At 51.1% G+C, this 25,081-nt stretch overlaps 1 long non-coding RNA gene across 1 annotated transcript; it reads right to left on the bottom strand.

Annotated features, from left to right (window-relative positions):
* Positions 1 to 1,648: 1,648 nt before the first annotated feature.
* LOC116953570 (uncharacterized) lies at positions 1,649 to 6,588 on the bottom strand. The gene is made up of 3 exons (XR_004404600.2): positions 5,941 to 6,588; positions 4,971 to 5,059; positions 1,649 to 2,157 (listed from the first exon to the last, which is right to left on the bottom strand). It is a non-coding gene; the product is annotated as an uncharacterized LOC116953570 (long non-coding RNA).
* Positions 6,589 to 25,081: the final 18,493 nt, after the last annotated feature.

Below are 25,081 nucleotides of genomic sequence, written 5' to 3'. Positions count from 1 at the left end.
CATGTACCACATGTGCAGTTAATCCTGTACACACCTTCTGTTGACAGCTTCGGTAATACATTCTTTGTACCAGATATTAATTTCTGTATTTTATGTACCGTGCCCAATCTGGCTCTGATGTTTTGTTTTTCCAAACATCTGGTTAGTTTATCAGTTACTCCCGCAATGTATGGTATTTTGATCGTTTTAATTACTTTGGCAGTTTCAATCCTCGTGTTATTTGATTTGGTTTTGGCATTCAATGCCCTAGTTGATTTGTGCATCATTGTAACCGTTCATTTGCAGAGCTTCTTTAACATATTGAATTTCACTTCTCAGACTGTCACCATCTGACAGTTTCTTAGCTCGATGAATGAGCATATTGTTTAATAAGAGCAGATTTCGGGTGATGGTGTGACTCTCCATTCAGATAAACGTCAGTATGTGTTTTCCTTCGATAAACACGGCGTGTTATTTTACCGTTTGGACCCCGTCCGAGCAGGATATCCAGAAATGGTAGAGTTCTGTCAGCTTCTACTTCCATGGTGTTAAACTGGTGGTGAACTTTGTCCACTCTTTAACAAAAGAGTATCCCAGACACTGAGTGAGCGAGCGTGTTATTTTTTTGGTGGTTGGGTGTATCGCCCCGATCAGCCGTACGGGGGTCATGTTTAAAAGGGGCCTCCGTTCATGAACACATTTTTGGTTTGATATATATTGTAGCGTGGCGCCCCAAATTGAAAATGTAATTTCCCTGATTTAAAGAAATGTCACGTTACAAGTTAACTTAGCCAGCAGCCTTTACCACTTTTTTTTAATTGGGTGCAATTGTGAACAATAGCATCGACATGAGTAGATCCGATCGGCATCATCGTTGGTTCACTGCAGCTCAAAGACTCGGTCCCTACAAGGCGCGTGGTGAAGTTAAGAGATGTCCACGTGTGAGCTTGGAATTTGAAGGACTAAAAGATCAGAATCGATTATTTCGCCGGCAATGTGTTCCGGGAGGCAGTTCCATAGCCGGAGAACAGAGTGAAGAAGGGAGCTTCTGTCCAGGGAGCATGTTCTGGCAACTTGGGCCGCGGGGGAGGGGGCAATGGCGTGCGTGGCTTTGCAAGGTTGTGCAGACACACATTATGAACTAGACCCAGGCACCAACAACAAACAGTTCAGACACTCTCCCCCTAATCGCGGGTGAGGGATTTTTACATGCAAAATCTTTGCTCTCAGAATGTTCCGTTTAAGAGCATCAAGTGGGCAGTATTTGTTGCCACATTTCGCCACTCTAGCCCTTGGAGAACATCGTGAGATGCACATCAGTCGCGACCATCTACGTCTCAAAAATCTTCTCGAGCCTCCTGTAAATCACGTGACTTGGGTGTTTCCACCCCAAATCTGAACCCCTCCCCTCTCCCCGCCCACTGTGAAAACAGACGCCACTCCTCCTCCTCCTTCGTGCAGCTCACTTATGCTCGCTCCTTCTTGCTCCTCCATCTCATCCCTCACCACCACCACCACCAACCACCTCGACCACCACCAACAACCACCACTAAATACCAACACCCACCACTAACCCTCTCACAACCAACACTACCCTCCCATCCCTCACCACCACCATCTCTTCCCTCCCATCCCACCACCACCTCTCCGTCTCCTCCTCCTCCTCTTCTCTGTCCGTCTTGGCGATGGGAACTTCCATCTCGCCCTCCCTTCCCTCTTCTTTCCCCATTCATTGCGTTCTTTAGTCGACTCCCCACTCCCACCACCCCCGTGATGGTTCTCCCAATAGCAACACCGCCTTCGTGCCGTGCAACACATTTAATTTGACGGCCACGAGCGCCCTCCTGTGGACAACTCGAGTTGTGGCATCTCACGCAATTACCGATCCAACTCGCGTGGGTGTGGGGGGGGGCACAGCAGAAGGAGACTGAGCGACCTCCCCACTGCGGGCGTCTACAGAAACGCCTGTGGTTGTTGGAGAAGAGAGTCGCGGCGAGCCGGTCGATCGAGGGGGTGTCTGCTGGGTCACGGGGAGGAGGGCATCGGGCCACCGCCGCCGCTGCTCACGGACCCCTCGCTCTCGCTGTGGCTCCGCGCCGAGTGTAGCGCCCCCTGGCGGGCGCGGAGCGCGGTGGGCACCTGCAGGCCGACTCGCACCGTGAGGCCGCCACACCACACCTGGGTTGGGGAGGCGCAGCAGAGGGCGACGGGCCGGGTGGCCCAGAGGGATGTTTTGTCATGGACGTGGAGAGTAGAACCCCTCTTAATACAGTGTTAAATTGAGTAGAACCCCTCTTAATACAGTGTTAAATTGAGTAGAACCCCTCTTAATACGTGTTAAACTGAGTAGAACCCCTCTTAATACAGTGTTAAATTTAGTAGAACCCCTCTTAATACAGTGTTAAACTGAGTAGAACCCAATAAAGTATTAAAGCTTTCGTGACTGCATAAAATTACTCATTGTTTTTTTTCGGTAAAGTCACGTATGTAGAAATACAATAAAATTATATTAAAACAAAAAACAATCACGACGCTTCGATCACAACGCAAGCGATCTTCATCAGGTGTCAAGAGCAAATCACGGAGGTAAAGTGAGTAGAACCCCTCTTAATACGTGTTAAACTGAGTAGAACCCCTCTTAACGACCACCCCTGTTAACGACTAATCGCTTAGCGATGGGCCTTCATAGAGCCCAATGTATAGTAGTGTAGTGTATAGTAGTGTAGTGTATAGTAGTGTATAGTGTAGTGTATAGTGGTGTAGTGTATAGTAGTGTAGTGTATAGTAGTGTATAGTGTAGTGTATAGTAGTGTATAGTGTAGTGTATAGTAGTGTATAGTAGTGTAGTGTATAGTGTAGTGTAGTGTATAGTAGTGTAGTGTATAGTTGTGTAGTGTATAGTAGTGTAGTATATAGTGTAGTGTATAGTAGTGTGTATAGTGGTGTAGTGTATAGTAGTGTAGTGTATAGTAGTGTAGTGTATAGTAGTGTAGTGTATAGTAGTGTAGTGTATAGTGTAGTGTATAGTAGTGTAGTGTACAGTAGTGTAGTGTATAGTAGTATAGTGTATAGTAGTGTAGTGTATAGTGTAGTGTATAGTAGTGTGTATAGTAGTGTAGTGTATAGTGTATAGTGTAGTGTATAGTAGTGTAGTGTATAGTAGTGTATGGTGTAGTGTATAGTGTAGTGTATAGTAGTGTAGTGTATAGTAGTGTAGTGTATAGTGTAGTGTATAGTATAGTGTATAGTAGTGTAGTGTATAGTAGTGTAGCGTATAGTAGTGTAATGCCTCCATAGAGTCCAATGTGTTCGCTTACCAACCAGTAGTGTAGTGTATAGTGTAGTGTATAGTGTAGTGTAGTGTATAGTGTAGTGTAATGCCCCCATAGAGTCCAATGTGTTCGCTTACCAACCAGTAGTGTAGTGTATAGTGTAGTGTATAGTGTAGTGTATAGTAGTGTAGTGTATAGTGTAGTGTATAGTAGTGTAATGCCCCCATAGAGTCCAATGTGTTCGCTTACCGGCCATTTCCCTGTTAGCGACGGGCTGTTGTAGATACACTATATATTAATTAATGCATTGATTAACCATGTTTCTTTTAATACTCGCCCTTTACCCGTCCAAGGACGGGTGTATTGCAGTAAATCTGAAACTTGCAAGCGGAAAGCAGACCGCGACGTGATATATTCATTGCATCAATTCGTGTGCAATTTGTAAGGCCGCAGTGACACAGACCTATTTCATTTTAAGGTTATAATCCCTCGTTCATCATGACGTCCTTTTTACTTCGATGTCTCAACAGCGTTACGGAGATCACGTGATGACGTGAGGGTTCTGCCTTTGTAGTGAGGGTTGTAAGTTGACGCTGAGGAGGGTGGAGGAGGCGCCTCGCCCCCCCCCCCCCCATGTGGAGTGACGTCACCTGCTCATGATTATTAATGAGGTGGCCTGTTCGATGTGGAGTGACGTCATCCGCTCATAATTATTAATGAGGGGCGGGTCTATGTGGAGGACGTAACCTGGTCATTATCCAATCTAGATTTGATGCTTTCGTGACTGCAGGAATCCATACTCCTTGGTTCTTTCGTTAAAGTCACGTAGGTATAAAATGAAACACATCACGACGTTTCGATCGCAACACAAGCGACCGTCATCAGGTGAGACGATCACAGCAGGGAAACTTCTGAAGCAGGCTCATGATTATTAATGAGTGGGGCTGGTCGACGCGGAGTGACGTCACGAGCGTTAAGGACATTTGTTGTGTGATTATAGTAGGTATTATGTGTTCATAACGTTGTTAGTACTCTTTACGTATCAATAGCCACTGTTTCAATATCATGAAGTGCGTTTTGTGACTGAGAAAGGGGTAACTTTCGACGCTATCTGAACAAATGAAGCCATGAACGTGCATCTCCTATTCCCGCTTAACGAGCACATCACGTCACGGACGGTTTCGTGGAAACCCATCACCGTCGTGAAGAGTCAGGGGGCTCTACCGCACGTTGAACTTCTTTCGCACCGCACGTAGCCAACCGCGGCGATCAGGGGCGCTGGGAAGGCCAGCTGCGAGAACAAACAGCGCCAACGGTTCCTCACCACCACGTGTGCAGGGATTCGAAACGGCGGCGTGCCAACAGCGCCCACTGCATCTCGGGACGTCACGACGGGCACGGTGCTGCAGTGGGTTCCAATGGCTTTGCCTCCGAAACCGGGGATCGTGATTCGCTTCCGGAACCAAATTGTCCCCATCATCGAGTGTCGTTCGTCCCGCGTTCGGCTTTGGTTTCCGGGCATTCCCGCGGGTCGCGACGCACACTCCGCAACGCGTTTAAAGGTTGTGGGCGGCCGTGAGTGGATTTCTGCACGGGGCGCCGATCGAGACACGGTGGAGTCCAGCGATGGCTTGGGACTCCGGTCCGATCATTGGATGGGCGACGACGCTCCCACGTTTTCCGGCGACAAACTTTCCGAGACCGAACCGCCGCGCTCACCGAGAACGCGGGGTGAAGCGGCTGCGAGAACCTGGTCCGGAACGTGTAGAGGATCTGCATCGCTTCTGGGTCGTAGAAGGACAGCGTCCCTGTCGAGACGCCAACACACAAGGACATCCACGCAGTCTAGAAAATGCAGTGGAGTGAGTGGTGGCGCAGCGGTTAGCGCAACACACGATCAATTCGGCGACCTGAGTTTGGATTTCCCAGCCACGGTGTTGGGTGATTCCTGATTGGGTACACGGCCATCCCCGCCAACCAGCGTGGTGAAGTATGGTCAAGGAGCCCCCAAGAATGACGTGGCTTGGGGAGGCCTTCATCTAGCAGTGGATTTCCAAAGGGGCAATCATTAATAGAAGTACGGAGACACACCCACGGTGAGGGTTTGTTAACAAGTCCTATAAATGACTTTATAAGTGAGTGTGGGGTTGGGGGATTTATTGGGTAGTTTGGCGAGCGGTAGGTGAGTGGTTAGGTGAGTGAGAGGGTGAGTAGGTGGTCAGGCGGCTGACTGAGCGTGTTGAGTAGGGGGCACAGGTGGTGCATCGGCCAGTCATCTCAGTCAACCCATGGCACCTGGGTCTGTCCCGTGACCTCCTGCCAGCGGGCGTTCAACACTTCACGTGGCCTTAACGTGCACATAGCCTGGCACATACGCCATGGTGACGTCAAAGCCACTTAGTGGCGAATGGCGGTTGTTGTTGGGCAGGTAGGTTGGTAGGTTGGTAGGTGGGTGGGTAGGTGGGTGGGTAGGTGGGTGAATGAGTGAATGGAAGGAAGGCCCGATGATTGGATCCCCGGCCGTGTCAATGAACGTTGGAGCGAGGGGCGTCAATCAGCGACCATTAATAATTATCAAGCACGCGAGTGAGAGCATATGACTGAAACAACACGAAACCAACAAACAGAACACCGAGCGAGCGAGCGGGCAAGGCGAACGAACGAACGGAGAGAGACAAACGATCGTCACCGGCGCCGTAGTCGCAGTGCACCCCGATGCGCGAGGGCGGCAGCGAAGGAGCGGCCCCTCCGGCCTCCCCGCCGGCACCGACGCCGGCGGACCGGGCGACGACGACGATGGCCCTGGCGCGGTTGTCGTGCTTGACGGCCAGCGAGTGGACGCGGGGCCCGGCCGCCCAGTGCAGGCACCACGACGCCGCCGTGCGGCCGAGCGCCTCGAAGCGGCCGAGCGAGCGGTAGGCCACGCCGACCGCCACGGCCCGAGTGCCGGCGCTGACCGCGGCCTCCCAGTACGCCTGACCGCGCGCAATCGCCACGTCGCCTGCAGCGTCCACGGGGACGGGAGCGGGGGGGGGGACGGGGGAGTGGGCGGATCATGGAGAGAGCGCAGCACGCGCCCTGGGGACACCGTCCTTGGAGATGATGAAACAAAAACAAAGGGCCGCTAATCTGGGAGGCTCAACGTGGACGCGTGGCGATGACCGCCGACCCCGCCCGCCGGTGGCCGCGTCCGGGAGGGGTTGGTGGATCACGCGAGCAGATGGCGCTGCAGAGGGGCGGGCCCACGTGTGAACGCGTCCGTGCGGACCTTTGGGTCCGATGTTGCATCGTCGCACCGCTCCAGAGGTTTGCCCGATCTTGGCGGTTTGAAAACGATCCATACGCTCACGATATGTTTGCGTTTAAGCACGTGCATTGAGGAGGACAACGGTGGAGGGTGAAGGTGGTGGGTGGAGGAGGAGGAGGTGGGTGGAGGAGGAGGTGGGTGGAGGAGGGTGATGGAGAGGGATGGAAAAGGAGGTGGGTGGAGGAGGAAGTGGAGAAGGTGAGTGGAGGAGGAGGTGGGTGGAGGAGAAGGAGAAGGAGGAGGAGGTGGGTGGAGGAGGGTGAAGTAGGAGGATGGAAAAGGAGGTGGGTGGAGGAGGAAGTGGAGAAGGTGGGTGGAGGAGAAGGAGGAGGAGGAGGAGGAGGTGGGTGGAGGAGAAGGAGGAGGTGGGTGGAGGAGGAGGAGGAGGGGGGTGTCTCACCCAGGGCTGTGTAGGATTCTCCCGTGAACCGCCCCCGGTGTGCGGAGCGTGGTGACGGCGGGCGGCACGATCCGGACGCCGCCTTCCACCCCGGGGACCCGGCCGGCGCCCTGGAGCGGCGACAACGGCGGCGAGGGCCACCCACGACACTTCAACAATTGTTCAAGCTCTGCGGCCCTCGACTTATACGTACATGTCAAGGTGTGTTCAGCGAATTAACACGTGGGAGGAAACCGCAGGGGCCCGGAGAAACTCCCACGCGTGCGAGCGAGAAACCCCTCCATCCCGTACACCAGGGGTGGGGAACGTCCGGCCCGCGGGCCGTATGAGGCCCGCAAAATCATTTGGTCTCTGGCCCTGCCAAGGCAACCGCAGGCGGGACTCGAAATTCAATAAATCTAGGAGCAAACCTGGAAAAGCAGTTGCGAGTAGCGACATCATCAATACCAGCTAACATCATCAACACCAGCTAACATCACCACACGCCTCGCCAAAGAGAAGCAGGTTCCAGCCATCGCATTAGGGGCGAATTAATGAAATGTTTGACCAAATACAACAGACTCATTTTTAAGTTGATAATTTTGCATGGCCCGCGAATGATGTTATATAAATATCCAAATGGCCCTTGGCAGAAAAAAAATGTTTCCCACCCCTGCCGTGCACAGACGTGGGGCACGGCACCTCCACGGTGCCCACGGGAAGTCTCGCGGCGATCCACCAACCCCCCCATCGTGCCTCAGCGACGCGGCCCCCACCTCACGGGCGAGCCCTTGGGCGACGGTGGCGGCGTGGAGGCGGAGTGGGCCCTCGCCCTCCTCGTCGCTCCGGGGCTGGAGGCAGCGCGCGGGGTCCCGGCCTCGGCCCGGGCCTCGCCGCCGGCGCCGGCGCGCGCGACGGCGCCGCCCAGTGCGTCCCACTCGAGCGCGAGGCCCGCGACGCGCACGTTGGGGTGCGACGAGGCCCCGTCCACCGCGAAGACGAACGCTGCGCACGTCCGAGGGCGGCGTCGTCCTCGTCAGCGTCGCGGTCGTCGTTGTCGTCGTCGTCATCGTCACGGTCCGCTTCGTCGCAGCGGTGCGCAAGGCGATGGATGATTTGACCCCCTGGACGTTCCTCGTCGTCGATTCATCATCAGATCACGCAGACAACGCGCTCGGAAGGTGCGAACAAGTTGGCTCGGTTCGTTCTCCCACCCCTGCGCCTCCCACCAACGGCGCGAAAGAAGTTCGGCGTACGGCACGCGCGTGACTCGCGGGGGGGGGGAGGGGGGGGCGGCACGCACCGTGGGTCTCCAGGGTGAGGGGCAGGGAGCAGGGCCCGCACAGGGCCTTGTTGCAGGCCCTCACGCGGAAGCTCACGTAGGCGCCCTCCAGCTCGAGCCCTGACACGGCACGGACGGCACGCGGCTCATCGTCATCGTCGTCGTCATCGTCGTCGTCATCATCGTCGTCGTCGTCGTCATCATCGTCATCATCATCATCGTCGTCGTCATCATCGTCGTCATCATCGTCGTCATCATCGTCGTCATCATCATCTTCGTCGTCGTCGTCATCATCGTCGTCGTCATCATCATTGTCGTCATCGTCGTCGTCGTCATCATCGTCGTCATCATCATCATCGTCGTCATCATCATCATCGCGCGGAGCTCCGTTCGCGTGGTTGCCGTCTCCCGGCATGCCCCCAATGACACCAAACAACTCCGATATTCACGGCCAAACCCCCCACACACCCCCCCCCCCCCCAAGCCGGGGGATGGACATCTGGCAGGAGACCCATAATGGCCGTGTCCAGGCGCCAGTAGAGAATCGCTGATGTTCTGGGTTGTGGAGTGGAGGTGGGGGGGTTAAAGCCCCCAGGCTGTGGATCTCACGATGGGCTCCTAATGGTAACTGAGCTGGACCCGCGTGGGGGATACATCACGATTCACGATGGTGCGAGCTGAGGGGTGGGGACCGACTTTCTCTGATGACAGCTGCCCTCCCCCTTCCCGGACGAATGGCGCCGGAGAACAAAGGGCTTTGTGCGCGCGGTGACGTCACCACGGGGAGATCGTGCCAGGCTAGGTGCGCTTTGAAGCGACGTGAAGCGCTGTCAGGCGTTCACGGGACGGGATATGTAGGAGACGATCCCAGGTGTTAAGGGTTAATAGATACAACACAGACCCCCTCCCCCCTCGCATAGCCTGAATAGACTCTCAGGGCAAGTGCTGTTAGCGAGCACCTACGAATACCGGCACGGGACACGACGGGGTAGGTGGCCAGCACCACGCCCGACCGCTTTTGTCTCCCTAGTAGCGACGTTTACTATACACCGCGTCAGTTGCTCAATCGAGGGGAGGCCCAGGACCGGTTCAGGTCATTATCGTCACTGGTGTTGCTGGTTCGTAGCGCAGTGTTCTAACCGCTACACTACCGCTCCCCACGACAGATAGCCACCTGTGATTAGCACGGTTGGTTATGTACAGGGCCGAAAAAGTTATCCATACATATATGTACACAGTATAATGGGTAAAAAAGTGGGGTTTACCCTATCTGGCAGAACCCCTTCCTATTTTTAATCATTTTGGATACTGGTAAAAAGGTCTCATAGATATACAACACAAAGACAAAGATCCCCCGTATAGCCTTAACATACTATTGGGGCAAGTGCTGTTAGCGAGCACCTATGAAGGCTGGAACGGTACATGAGGCAGTAGGTAGCCAGCACCACGCCCAACCGCCTTTGTCTCCCCACTAATGATGTTTACACGTCACATCAGGTACTAATTTGAGGCTGAGTCGACCTAAGGGAGGTCCAGCGCCGGTTCAAATAATCATCACTGATGTTGGCCGTGAGCGGGAATCGAACTCGGGTCACCGGGTTCGAAGTGCAGCACGTTAACCACTACAGACATTTCCATACATATGACACACACGCGCGCACACACCTACACGGACACGCGCGTGCACCTGTGCTCAGGTAAGGCAGTGGTGGGGGGGGGTTGGTGGTGGTGTTGGGGGGGGGGTGGCTCTCACCTGCGAGGCGGTGCTGGGTGTCGCTGACGGGCGGCGTTGGGGTCCAGCGCTGAGTCTCGGGTGGCGGCACGGCGGAGTCCGACCGGCAGTACTCCAGCTCGTAGTGACTGACCTTCTCCGGGGACCACGGCGACGGCGGTGATGCCCATGACGACGACGACGACGAGGACGAGGACGTGGATGACGTCCGTGACGACGTCGATGTCGACGATGTCGACGATGGTGCCCACGTGGCATGCGCGGGGGGCATGGCCCAGCAGAGGGTCGCGGCGTTGTCGGCGAGGCGGCATCGCGACGCCACGAACTCCGGCGCACGCGGAACTGCTCACAAACGCGTGAATTATATAAATGTGTCGTTAAACCCGCCACCACCCGACACAGCCAATTAGTAAGGTTTGTCAGGTGAACAGAACGTGACCAATTCGTTACTAGTACAGCACACAAGGTGTGTTGGAGAGCCAAGCCAAAACATTTACAATCTGAGTACGACGTTTCGCCAGCAATTACAACCAGCTTCATCAGGCGACGTTTGTCACAACGACAAACGTCACAATGACAAACGTCACAATGACAAACGTCACGACAACAAACGTCACGGCAACACACGTCACAACGACAAACGTCACAACGACAAACGTCACAATGACAAACGTCATGGCAACAAACGTCACGGCGACAAACGTCACAACGACAAACGTCACAACGACAAACGTCACAACAACAAACGTCACAACGACAAATGTCACAACGACAAACGTCACAATGGCAAACGTCATGGCAACAAACGTCACGGCGACAAACGTCATGGCAACAAACGTCACAACGACAAACGTCACAACAACAAACGTCACAACGACAAACGTCACAATGACAAACGTCACAATGACAAACGTCACAACGACAAACGTCACAACGACAAACATCACAATGACAAACGTCACAGCAACAAACGTCACGGCAACAAACGTCACGGCAACAAACGTCACAACGACAAACGTCACAATGACAAACGTCAAGACAACAAACGTCACAACGACAAACGTCACGGCAACAAACGTCACAACGACAAACGTCACAACAACAAACATCACAACGACAAACGTCACAACGACAAACGTCACAACGACAAACGTCACGGCAACAAACGTCACAATGACAAACGTCACGGCAACAAACGTCAAGACAACAAACGTCACAACGACAAACATCACAACGACAAACGTTATGGCAACAAACGTCACAACGACAAACGTCACAATGACAAACGTCACAACGACAAACGTCACGGCAACAAACGTCAAGACAACAAACGTCACAACGACAAACATCACAACGACAAACGTCACGGCAACAAACGTCACAACGACAAACGTCACAATGACAAACGTCACAACGACAAACGTCACGGCAACAAACGTCACAATGACAAACGTCACGGCAACAAACGTCAAGACAACAAACGTCACAACGACAAACATCACAACGACAAACGTCATGGCAACAAACGTCACAACGACAAACGTCACAATGACAAACGTCACAACGACAAACGTCACGGCAACAAACGTCACAATGACAAACGTCACGGCAACAAACGTCAAGACAACAAACGTCACAACGACAAACATCACAACGACAAACGTCATGGCAACAAACGTCACAACGACAAACGTCACAATGACAAACGTCACAACGACAAACGTCACGGCAACAAACGTCAAGACAACAAACGTCACAACGACAAACATCACAACGACAAACGTCACGGCAACAAACGTCACAACGACAAACGTCACAACGACAAACGTCACAATGACAAACGTCACGGCAACAAACGTCACAACGACAAACGTCACAACGACAAACGTCACGGCAACAAACGTCACAATGACAAACGTCACGGCAACAAACGTCATGACAACAAACGTCACAACCACAAACACAAGGCAGCATCACCCTCGATTCAAGTATCCTTGATCCGGGCCCTCCGGTTTCCCCTCCTCCACATTTAGAATCAGTGTCACCCGTTCACAGTATTTTTGTCTGCTTGCTCTAAATTTCCGCACGATGATGAGCCACTTTGCTGAGCTATCATTTGCGATGGCCAGGTCGCTTCTGAAAAAAGAGCCACATAGCTCAGTGGGGCCTTACCTGGTGAAATAAAAAAAAACATGGCTGAGTTTAGGTTTGGGCGGCGATCCTTCCTAGCCCGGCTCGATCGCGTTCACCTGGCAGAAAGGTGAGCTGTTCGGTTCGATCGCGTTCACCTGGCAGGAAGGTGAGCTGCTCGGTTCGATCGCGTTCACCTGGCAGGAGGGTGAGCTGCTCGGTTCGATCGCGTTCACCTGGCAGGAGGGTGAGCTGCTCGGTTCGATCGCGTTCACCTGGCAGGAGGGTGAGCTGTTCGGTTCGATCGCGTTCACCTGGCAGGAAGGTGAGCTGCTCGGTTCGATCGCCCCTCACCTGGCAGGAAGGTGAGCTGTTCGGTTCGATCGCGTTCACCTGGCAGGAGGGTGAGCTGCTCGAGCAAGGGGATGGCGCTCACCTGGCAGGAAGGTGAGCTGCTCGGTTCGATCGCGTTCACCTGGCAGGAAGGTGAGCTGCTCGGTTCGATCGCGTTCACCTGGCAGGAAGGTGAGCTGCTCGGCTCGATCGCGTTCACCTGGCAGGAAGGTGAGCTGTTCGGTTCGATCGCGTTCACCTGGCAGGAAGGTGAGCTGCTCGGTTCGATCGCTCCTCACCTGGCAGGAAGGTGAGCTGCTCGGCTCGATCGCGTTCACCTGGCAGGAAGGTGAGCTGCTCGGTTCGATCGCTCCTCACCTGGCAGGAAGGTGAGCTGCTCGAGCAAGGCCCTCTCTTGGGAGAGGTCCACCACGAAGTGGCGCAGGTCCTGCGCCACTGTGCGCACCAGCGGCACACGGAACGCCGCGCTCGCCTGCACGCTGGGGTCACGGGGGGGGGGGGGCGACCCGCGTGACGAGACGGAGAGAGTGGGGGGGGAAGGTCATAACCACAGTTTTATATATGTACAGGGACTCCTCTACTTAGGATGATTCGGCTTACAAACTTTCAGAGATACGGATCGAGAGTCGAAGGTTCAACCGCCGCACAACAGATGGCGGCGGTGGCAGTACCGGTGGCATCTCCACGACGTTTAAAGCCATTCCCCGTGTTTAGTGTCCACGCCGTACAACATGTTGGGTAACCCCCCTCCTCTTTTCAGAACATAGATGGACTAGTCCTTCTAAATAAACTGCCAAATAGCTGCGCGTGGCGCTAACGTTTTTTAATAAATAAATAAATGTGCCGTTTACAAATAAATAAATTTATGCAAACCGACACACCTGATGACGACCGTTTGTGTTATGGTCGAAACGTCGTGAGACTTTTTATTGTTTTATATTTATTTTATTGTTTCCCTTCAACGTGACTTTACCGAAAGAACTAAGAATATGAATATGTTGGGTAACCGCCAGGAGTAAGGTTGGACTTACGAACAGATATCGGGAACCTAACTCGTTCCTAAGTAGAGGAGTCCCTGTATATATATATAAAACGTTTACATTCGAGATACACGCGTCGGGCGGTTCGTTCACGATTCTGTTGCAGATTTGTGTGAACTAAATGTTCCCTTTGTGTGAGCTGAAAGAAAAAGAGAGACGAGACGAGACGGTCGATGCGGACGAGCGTGCAAGCGAGACACGTCGACCAAAGACAGAGCGAGACAGCGGAGTCAAGACGATACGCCTGTGAAGACCGGCTCAACAATTTACCCCGAATCTCGACAATTCACCAACATCGTGTGGACTTTAGGTGTTGTATTATTATGGTAGGGATAGTATTCATGTAGGTATTGAACGAGCAAAGCAAACAACACATTTCGCCCGGGTAAGGGGCCGTCCATAAATGACGTCACGCACCTGGGGGTGGGGGGGGGGGTCAGACATTTGTGACGATGAGTGACGAGGGGGGGGGTGTTTGAGAAATATGACGTCACATCAAAATGCGCAACTTTAACTAAATTTAGAATTGTTATAAGAACACTAATTGTTATAACCAACACTCCTACAACATCAGAGTGCAGCGCCACATTAAATACGCACTACAATGACAATAGTTTAAAGCGATTTGAAGCATGTTTTATTTTCAAAATGGAAATATGGTTCTTGGGGGGGCGGGGGGCAGAGCTTTGTGACGTCATATTTGAGGGGGGGGGGTCTGACTTTTTGTGACGCCGTGTGACGAGGGGGGGGGGTCAAAAATCGTCCAAAATCGCGTGACGTCATTTATGGACGGACCCTAATCACCGTGGAGATGGAGCGACTCGTTTTCGCGAGTCGTTCCAACCTGACCTCCATTCCCGGCCGCCGGGGCTAACATCAGTGGCGAGCGATGCTTGAAGCCCTGGATGGAACTCAGTTTCAGTTTATTTATTTTGGTATAGCCCTGTGAGCCATTCGGCTCTTGAATCGGGTGCAACCACGACAAACAAAAACACCAAAACACGAACAAGAAAAACATCTTCAAGTGACTATGTGTGACTGTGCAAACAGAAAATCCATGAGAAAAAAACAGCAAAATATTCCTGAAAAAAGCACCGTACACCAATGCTGTGTGCAAAAAAATCCCAGTGGGATGCAAGTCAAACAACAACAATAACAACCACAAGAAAACTTAGATTAAGGCCATCAGTCTAACTCCGTACTACAACAAAACAAACATGTCCAAACCAAAGAAAAAGTTTTCGAAATCACCAAAAAATAAAGCCATAATTGCAACGTAACAGTGATCACAGGGACTGTGACCGAATTTTTACAATAAACTACATAAATAACATGTAACACCAAATCCTAGAGCCAACTCCCATGGGTTGGCTCGTCCAAACACGAGCGGCCAAGCAATACGTTGTGTGTTTCGTCATTTGTTCAAAGATTTAAAAAAATCCCCCGTGCAGCCTTAACTGACTGTAGGGGCAAGTGCTGTTAGCGAGCACCTATGAAGGCCGGAACGGCACATTAGGGGTTGGTGGCCAGCACCACGCCCGGTCGCCTTTGTATCCCTAGTGGCGATGTTTTCACACACCGCACCAGATACTCATTTGAAGCTGAGTCGACCTAGGGGAGGCCCATGACCTGTTCAAATAATCGTCACTGGTGTTGGCCGTGAGCGGGAATCCAACACACACACATACACGCAAACACATACACATGCAGACGTACAACTACAGCAATTGCCATTTGCCACTAAGTGGCGGTGACGTCACCACGGCGCTTGCGCCAGGCTAGGTGCACGTCGAGGCCACGTGAAGTGTTGAAGGCTCGCTGGCGGTAGGTCACGGGACAGACCCAACAGGTGCCATGGGTTCACTGGCCGAGATGAGATGACACACACACATGCGCACATGGCAGATATGTAAAGCTGGAACCTACCCGTCTCTGACATATTTGGCGGCCTTAGAGGAGCGTGCAATAGAAAACAAAAGGGATATTATCATCGTCATGATTTGACATTTGACAGCTTGGTTCAAAACAACAATAGGCAAATAATCAACTTGTTACAAACTTACCGGTACATTGTTGAGAATTTTTTTATTTATTTGACATTTCATCACCAGATATATTCCAGATTTAGACAGCCAGCACTGTGGTGAGCCAATGGGTTTGTGTGTGGGGGGGAGCGGTGGCACAGTGGTTAGCGCACTGCGCTACGAAACCCGGCGACTCGAGTTTGATTCCCGCTCACGGCCACCAACACCAGTGACGATTATCTGAACCGGTCCGAGGCCTCTCCTAGGTCAACTCGGCCTCAAATGAGTACCTGGCGCGGTGCGTAACATCACAACTGGGGAGACAAAAGCGGCCGAGCGTAGTGGTGGCCACCCGCCCCCTTCATAGGTGCTACTCGCTAGCAGCACTTGCCCCAACCGCATGCCAAGGCTACACGGGGGAGCTTTGTCTGTGTGCGTCGTGATCGGGCGTCACCTCTGCGAGCTGGGCACAGTCGCTGGAGGCGAGGGCCTGGGCTGTGGCGGCGAGCAGGGCGCGGGTTCCCTGCGTGGCCGCTGTGCACACGGACACCTGGGTCTGTGCACACACACACACAGACACGTGGCAGGTAGAGACACACACAGACACGTGGCAGGTAGTGACACAGACACGTGGCAGGTAGTGACACACACAGGTGGCAGGTAGTGACACAGACACGTGGCAGGTAGAGACACACACAGACACGTGGCAGGTAGAGACACAGACACGTGGCAGGTAGAGACACACGTGGCAGGTAGAGACACAGGTGGCAGGTAGAGACACACACAGACACGTGGCAGGTAGAGACACAGACACGTGGCAGGTAGAGACACAGGTGGCAGGTAGAGACACACACAGGTGGCAGGTAGAGACACAGACACGTGGCAGGTAGAGACACAAACACGTGGCAGGTAGAGACACAAACACGTGGCAGGTAGAGACACAGGTGGCAGGTAGAGACACACAGACACGTGGCCGATAGAGGCACACACACGTGGCAGGTAGCGACTCACAGGTGGCAGGTGGCGACACAGCCACGTGGCAGGTAGGGACACAGACGCGTGGCAGGTAGAGACACGTGGCAAGCAGCAACACAATCACACACACATACGCGTGGCAGGTAGCAACACACGCACACACGTGGCAGGCAGATACAGACACACACGTGGCAGGCAGATACAGACACATACGTGGCAGGCAGAGACAGATTGACGCGAGGGGGGGGGGCATCACCTGCAGCTCGTGCATGCGGACCGACTGCTCCCGGCGGATCCGCGACTCGAGCCGCTCCTGCACGCGCCCCAGGACTCCCCGCAGGGAGTCGAACTCGGTTCTCAGAGCCGCGAGCGCGGCCGCCGAGTTCACCTGCACACACACGTGGCAGGTAGCGACACACACACGTGGCAGGTAGCGACACACGCACACGTGGCAGGTAACGACACACACGTGGCAGGTAGTGACACACAGGTGGCAGGTAGGGACACACACGTGGCAGGTAGCGACACTCACACGTGGCAGGTAGTGACACACACACGTGGCAGGTAGTGACACACACGTGGCAGGTAGTGACACACACACGTGGCAGGTAGTGACACACACGTGGCAGGTAGTGACACACACACGTGGCAGGTAGCGACACACACACGTGGCAGGTAGCGACACGTGGCAGGTAGCGACACACGCACGTGGCAGGTAGTGACACACACGTGGCAGGTAGTGACACACACACACGTGGCAGGTAGCGACACACACACGGCAGGTAGCGACACACACGTGGCAGGTAGCGACACACAGCAGGTAGCGACACACATGTGGCAGGTAGCGACACACACACATGCCACGGGGAGAGGTGCGTGCGCGCGATCATTGTGGTCGTTTTAGTTTTTGCTTGATAACGAGCACGACTGGAATATAAAATATAAAATACAAACGACGTCAACAATTCTCAACGATGTCCCGGTAAGTCTGCAACGAGTCTGATTTAATTGCCTGGCTCGAGTCGGATTCTGCGCGACCCCTCCCCCCCCTCGGGGAGCGATGGCGTAAAGCAAAACAAAGTGAAAAATAACAACACGTTTTACATCATGGGACCTCCTTTGCCAGTACCAAAATATGAGAAGAGGTTTTCCCCTTTTTTTTCTGGCAACCAAAACAGCTGTGTGAAGATGTTAAAACACCAAACTGAAACCTTTAGCAAGGAATCATGTCAGCATTAAGCACAATACTTGCGGTCAGAATGCAAACAAAAAACGCACTCTGATAATATATGATGCATGGACTTTGAAACTGATTGGTCCACACCAGAGACAGCTTTCTTTTTAGCCTTGTCTCAAACGGTGTCAGACCAGAGTCAAATCTTTCAGGGGGTCTGGGAGTCCCAACCCATAAAAATATATAAATTTGAAAACTAATTTCCTGCCTAATATATTGTTTTATATTATTTATAATTTTATCGTTTCCCTTCTACGTGACTTTACCGAAAGAACCAAGAACATAGATGGGCTCGTCCATCTGAACAAACTGTCAAATCTCTCTCCGTGGTGCTAACGTTAAAAAAACCGCCACTTTTTTCAAATTTTCTTGTGGTCTTCACACCTGATTATGATTGCTTGTGTTGCAGTCGAAACGTCGTGAGAATTTAATTGTTTTATATTTTTTATTATTTTATTGTTTCCCTTCTACGTGACTTTACCGAAAGAACCAAGAATATAAATCCCTGCAGTCACGAAAGCTTTAAATCAAAATTTATGATTGCTTGTGTTGCAATCGAAACGTCGTGATTCAAATAATTTCATTATTTATAAAAAAAAATCCACCCACGTGACTTTACCGAAAGAACCAAAGAATATCGATCCTTGCAGTCACGAAAACTTCAAATCTAGAATATTCAAACACCAAATAGATTTTACCTTTTGCAAGCTATCAAGTACTACATTAACCACACAAAGTTACTTGTGGTGAACATGCCAACACAACAACATGGCTCTAAATTAAGGGGGAAGAGCTGATGGTGCTGATGCTGTCACCACCTCGAGGCCCTGCTGGGAATCCCGGAGTGACGCCACGAAGTTGGAGATGTCGTCATTTTTCGACACGAGCCTCTCGGCCAGAGATCTGACTTCCACCTGCCTCGCACAAAGACAAAGGAGGCAATGATCCCCGCCACGTTTATACTTCACCGGCTGCTGGAGGCAAGTGCTGTGAGCGAATAGCAGCACCTGCGGTGGCACACGGAGCGGTGGGCGTCCGGCACCACACCCGGGGTCGCCTTTGTCTCCCTCGTGGCAATCGTTTTTTACACATTGCAACAGGGTACTCATTTGTGGCTGAGTCGATCTAGGGGGAGGCCCACGCCCGCTTCGGATAACCGTCTAACCGTCACCGGCGTTGACCGTGAGCGAGAATCGAACTCGGGCGCTCCGGGTCCCGAGCGCAGCGCGCTAACCGCTAACGCTCCCTCTCCCCATTGCACAGCGAGCGCCTATTAAGCCCAACGCGGCACACGATGGGGGGGGGGGGGGGGTGTCCAGCATCACGCCCGGCCGCCTTTGTCTCTCCAGTGCTGATGTTTACGCGCCGCATCAGCGCACTCACGTGGAGTCACGGACCCGCGTTGCCCAGGGGGCTGCAGTGCGCTTCTTGTAACCCCCACGACCTTCATCCAGCAGTGGATTTACGGACGGGCTTTGTGGGTGTGCACCAAGGCCGTAGCCATGGAGTCAACATTGGGGGGGACCAAATCTTCCAGGGTGTCTGGGGGTCACAACCCAGACAAATATCTACAGTTTGAAAACGAATTTCCTGCCTAAAATATTTAAAAAATTCACTTACACATGGGATGGACTTTTTATTTGTTTTTTTACAATAATGTCTAATAGTGTATTGTATTACATTGTTCTGGTTTTTTTCATTTTTTTACCATTTATTGTTTCATTGTTTGTAATGTTTGAGATTAGGGATTAATAAAGTACAACCATAACTGCAATCATATGAACAGAAATCTATGCATTGATTTATATGAAGACAAATCAAGATATTGTGGCCAAGGTTTAGCAAATTGTTTTTTTTATTTACATAGCATAGCAATTATTATTACTTTTTTTCTATTTTTTATAGCAATATATTGGGGGGGGGGGCATTTTGAGAATATTTGAATATTGATATGTCCCCGCCCAATATATATTATAATTACGGCTTTGGTGTGCACAGTCAAATATCGCCACCCGCCTACCGCCATACGCGTACACGCACACGCACGTGCGTCTGTGTGTGTGTTTGTGTGTGTGTCTGTGTGTCTGCGTGTGTGTCTACGTGTGTGTGTGTGTCTGTGTGTGTGTCTGCGTGTGTGTCTGTGTGTGTCTGCGTGTGTGTTTGCGTGTGTGTCTGTGTGTGTGTTTGTGTGTGTGTCTGTGTGTCTGCGCGTGTGTCTGTATGGGGAGCGGTAGTGTAGCGGTTAGCGCTACGCTGCGCTACAAACCTGGCGACCGGGGTTCGATTCCCGCTCACGTCCAACACCAGTGACGATTATCTGAACCGGTCCAGGGCCTCCCCTAGGTCGACTCAGCCTCAAATGGGTACCAAGCGCGGTGTGTAAACATCGCCACTAGGGAGACAAAGGCGGCCGGGCGTGGTGCTGGCACACCCCACCCCCTCGTGTTCCGTCCCGCCATTCAAAGGTGCTCGCGAACAGCACTTGCCCCAACAGTCTGCCGAAGGCTATACCGGTCGGCTATGCCTTTTGTGCGCGTGTTTAAAAAAAAAAGAATATTAAGACATCGTCAGCTTAACCCTCCTTTATACACCGGGGCATTTGCTCGCTCCTCGTGCGGGAAAGACACACGTATCACATTTCACGCGACGATATCACATTTCCCGAGACATCTGCTTCCGTCCATCTGTTCTGCGGAACATATATATCAGACCTCCAGAACTCGCAACGTAATTGCCGTCACGGGCACAAATAATGTTGAGTTGAAGTGGCTGGATGCTCACCATGATACCGACGTAGTAGTAGTAATAATAATAGTAACGTTCGATTAGTTTGACGTTATGAAGAATATGGAGGCGATTGTGATGGCAGAATTTGCAGCAGAACACTCAGCATACGAGGTGCTCATATCTGCCGCAATGGGAGTTGGTAAAAATGATTTAATATCAAACACTCTGCCCTTAAAAATATATACGTGAATAGTAAGCGTCGTTTCGGGCAATGTTCTGTGAAGGACCATTGCCTGAAACGTCGCCTATAATAATATTGTTGGGGTTTTTTAACACCATCGTGTTATTAATATTCAACTCGTCATCATCACCGTTGTCATCGTTGAATAGAGAGATCGTGAATAGAGAGATCGTGATTAGAGAGATCGTGAATAGAGAGATGGTGAATAGAGAGATTGTGAATAGAGAGATCGTGGTTAAAGAGATCGTGAATAGAGAGATGGTGAATAGAGAGATCGTGGTTAAAGTGATCGTAAATAGAGAGATGGTGAATAGAGATATCGTGAATAGAGCGATGGTGAATAGAGAGATCGTGAATAGAGAGATGGTGAATAGAGAGATGGTGAATAGAGAGATCGTGAATAGAGAGATCGTGGTTAAAGAGATCGTGAATAGAGAGATGGTGAATAGAGAGATCGTGGTTAAAGTGATCGTGAATAGAGAGATGGTGAATAGAGAGATCGTGAATAGAGAGATGGTGAATAGAGAGATCGTGAATAGAGATGGTGAATAGAGAGATCGTGAATAGAGAGATCGTGAATAGAGAGATGGTGAATAGAGAGATCGTGAATAGAGAGATCGTGAATAGAGAGATTGTGATTAGAGAGATCGTGAATAGAGAGATCGTGATTAGAGAGATGGTGAATAGAGAGATCGTGATTAGAGAGATCGTGAATAGAGATATCGTGAATAAAGAGATGGTGAATAGAGAGATCGTGATTAGAGAGATCGTGAATAGAGAGATGGTGAATAGAAAGATCGTGATTAGAGAGATCGTGATTAGAGAGATGGTGAATAGAGAGACCGTGAATAGAGATATCGTGAATAGAGAGATCGTGGTTAGAGAGATGGTGAATAGAGAGATCGTGGTTAGAGAGATGGTGAATAGAGAGATCGTGAATAGAGAGATCGTGGTTAGAGAGATGGTGAATAGAGAGATCGTGACTAGAGAGATTGTGAATAGAGAGATCGTGAATAGAGAGATCGTGGTTAGAGAGATCGTGAATAGAAAGATGGTGAATAGAGAGATCGTGAATAGAGAGATCGTGAATAGAGAGATGGTGAATAGAGAGATCGTGGTTAGAGAGATCGTGAATAGAGAGTTGGTGAATAGAGAGATGGTGAATAGAGAGATCGTGAATAGAGAGATGGTGAATAGAGAGATCGTGGTTAGAGAGATGGTGAATAGAGAGATCGTGGTTAGAGACATGGTGAATAGAGAGATCGTGAATAGAGAGATCGTGAATAGAGAGATCGTGGTTAGAGAGATCGTGAATAGAGAGTTGAATAGAGAGTTGGTGAGATATCGTGAGTGTTGAAGGTCGCATTGCGAATGCATTGTTGTTGTGACCACACGTACGGTGGGCCGAGTTCGATTCTCGCTCACGGCCAAAACCGGTGACGATCATTTGAACCGGTTCTGTGCCTCCCCTAGGTCGACTCAGCCTCCAATGATTACCAGGGTCGGTGTGTAAACATCGCCACTGGGGAGACAAAGGCGGCCGGGCGTGGTGCTGGCCACCCCTTCGTGTGCCGTGCCGGCCTTCATAGGTGCTCGCTAACAGCACTTGCCCCTACAGTCTGTTAAGGCTATACGGAGGATCTTTGTCTTTGTGTTTATGTTTTTTTCCTTCCCACTATTCGACCCCGTCCTGGGCCTCCCCTAGTTCTACTCAGCCTCAAATGAGTACCTGGGGCGGTGCGTAAACATCGCCACTGGGGAACCAAAGGCGGCCGGGCGTGGTGATTGTCACACCGCTCCATTGTGCGCCCGTACCGGCATTCACCGGTGCTACTTGCTTACAGCACTTGTCCCAACATGTTACCCGGGGGGAGCTTTGTTTCCTCACTATAACAAACATGCACTCGCAAATGTGTTTAATCTTTAAATGAACTGTCTTGTTGTTTGTTACGTGGAATATTTTTTAAATAAAAATAAACATCGAAAATAAAATATACCACACTGAAAAGGTTTACAAAAGGGCATTTAACCTGAATCATATTGAAGCTCCACTTCCCCCGTGCGTCATATAGCATAAAAAAACGACCACACTGGACACACATGAACAATAACAACAACAATAACAACAACAATAACAACAACAATGACCACAGCAGCGACGTCTGCTGCTGTCGCTCGCTCGTGAAATAAGAGAATGATTCCACAGTCGGTGTCGAATCACTGCACAGCCGTCAACCCCGTATCAGTGCCCTACCTTATTACTACAGACAAATTCAGACCTTATTGGTCACCCCGTGCCCCTTATAAATCTGAACGTTCATCCTACAAAAGCCCCATCACAAGGGAAAAACACAATCAAATAGATATATATTTTAAAATGTTTGCCCGTATGGACCCGAATACTCAATGTCCCCGTACAAGAATACGGAGTAAAACCGCATGGGTTGACACGGGAACGGCAGTTCGTTCCGAGTCGTCTGCGCGCGTGCGTTCGTGTCGCGGCCCCAGTCTCCTGGCAGAAGGAGCGCCGCATTCGAGATGTCAGGCTGGCGCCCACCACGATGACATTTAAAAGCCACCTCGCCTGCGCATCTTAAACGAGGCTCACTCAGAAGACTCTGCACGGAGAGTAGCAACACTTGGTGATCTTCTCCCTCTCTCTGTCTCTCTCTCTCTCTGTGTCTCTCTCACTCTGTGTCTCTCTCACTCGCTCGTTCGCTCGCTCTCTCGACTATGACGAACACGAGCACGGGGTGGGTTTCGTTCATTTCGTGGCCCACGCCGCCAGTTACAGACGAGCGGACGGACAGACAGACGGATGGGCAGATAGACACATAGACAGAGAGAGAGAGACATTGACGGACAGACAGATAGATAGACACATAGACAGACAGATAGACGGAGAGAGAGAGACATTGACGGACAGACAGACAGGCAGACGGACAGACAGACAGGCAGACGAACGGAGAGACATACAAACGGTCATACAGACAGACGGAGAGACATATAGAGAGACGACAGAGCGGATGCATTAACTCTTGCACCCTTAGTCTGAAATTGTTAAAAGTAGCATGGATATAACAACATTACCTTTAGATGTTCCATTCTTTGAGTTGACTATAGCCGTATGACCTACGTTGTCATGATGCTGTTGTGTTTTAATGTATGTTGTGACGATGATGTTGCTGATGATGATGGTGCTGATGATGATGTGCTGATGATGATATGATGATGGTGCTGATGATGCGGTGATGATGGTGCTGATGATGCAGTAATGATGATGGTGCTGATGATGCAGCGATTATGATGATGGTGATGATGTTGGTGATGATGCAGTGATAATGATGATGATGGTGATGATGATGGTGCTGATGATGCTGAGTGAATGTGGGACCTCTGTGTGGAAAGTCACTCCATGCACTCAGCCATACGAGCACACAATGGCCTGGGCGTGACCACCCGACTCAATTAGCCTAATCAGTGCCTCCTGGCGACTGGGGTCAGCTGCTGCCCCCGCAGTCAACTTTACCGACGCAGCCACTGTCAATGCGCTATGAAGAATGGTGCATTGCCCGAAACGTCGTCGTGCTATTATAAAACAGTGTATTATAAGGCCACGCAGAGTTTTATCGGCGAATGTGAATAGATATATTCGAGTCCACATCGGGATGAATGGGGGAGTCGTGGCTGAGTGTGGTTCGTAACGCCATGCATCCCGTAATCTCCATCACATGTCTGTCTGTGCAAACTAAAATAAAAAGTAAATACTATTTTGACACGTTCCATCGGCTCCATCACATACATGTCTGTACAATACAAAATGCAAATTTTACGCATCACATCGGCCAACCGGGGAGTGTATAATTTCAGCGGCATTTTGTTTCATGATAATGATGATGACGCTGCTGATGAGCCTGCATTGTGATAATGATGTTTGGTGATGATGATAAGGGGCCGTGCATAAATTACATCACGCACCTGGGGGGGGGGGGGGAGGAGTCAGACATTTGTGGCGATGTGTGACGGGGGGGGTGAGAAATGTGACGTCACATCAAAATGCGCAACTTTAAATAAATATAGACAACACGTTCTACTTAGTTAAATAGACTTTTTTTAATAAATGTTTTCTCCTACAACATCAGAGTGCAACGCCACATTAAATACGCACTGCAATGACAATAGTTTAAAGCGATATGAAGCACGTTTTTGGTTTTGGGGGGGGGGGGCAGAGCTTTGTGACGTCATATTTGAGGGGGGGGGGGCTGACTTTTTGTGACGCCGTGTGACGAGGGGGGGGGGGGTAAAAAATCGTCCAAAATCGCGTGATGTCATTTATGGATGGCCCCTAAAGCGGATCCTGCTTGACAAGAATGATTTATTGACGACCACGACGATGGTGGTGATG

The sequence above is a fragment of the Petromyzon marinus genome, chromosome 52, assembly GCF_048934315.1.
Source record: "Petromyzon marinus isolate PM22_M1 ecotype Great Lakes invasive population chromosome 52, UKy_Petmar_22M1.pri1.0, whole genome shotgun sequence".
NCBI lineage: Eukaryota > Metazoa > Chordata > Hyperoartia > Petromyzontiformes > Petromyzontidae > Petromyzon > Petromyzon marinus.
The sequence above is the reverse complement of the archived record's forward strand: the minus strand, read 5'-3'. Positions and strand labels throughout refer to the sequence as shown.